This window comes from Octopus bimaculoides, chromosome 1 (genome assembly GCF_001194135.2).
Source record: "Octopus bimaculoides isolate UCB-OBI-ISO-001 chromosome 1, ASM119413v2, whole genome shotgun sequence".
NCBI classification, from domain to species: Eukaryota; Metazoa; Mollusca; class Cephalopoda; order Octopoda; family Octopodidae; genus Octopus; species Octopus bimaculoides.
Window position 1 is genome coordinate 105,533,935 of NC_068981.1, and position 431 is coordinate 105,534,365.

Consider the following 431-nt stretch of genomic DNA (forward strand, 5'->3'; position numbering starts at 1 on the left):
GTTTTGGGATCTTGTTCAAAACGGGGGCACCAGTTTTCATTTATGTTTTATGTAGTGTTTTTGGTACCTAAACACTTTCAAACTTCGTATACTTGTATATTTTGTGTTATAGAACAGATAAAAATTTTTGTATTCAAAGTTATTTCATGTAAAAAATTGTCGTATTTCGGTAATTTCAACCAATCACTGACGTTTATTGAGGTGAAAACAATTACTGCCGTGGAATTTAAACATGTTCTAACAGTGTCATGGGATCTTTTCTCTTGGATAAAATTAGTGCCGTAGTTTGTCAACAACAACTATCCGTGGTACTATTATTTATGACATCGTTCGTGCGTTTGTACTGGTTTTAGCTTAAGGGTTTTAGGGTTTGGGTTAGTTTTAGGGTTACGGTTAGGGTTATGATTATTTTTGCCATAACCTCACTCATA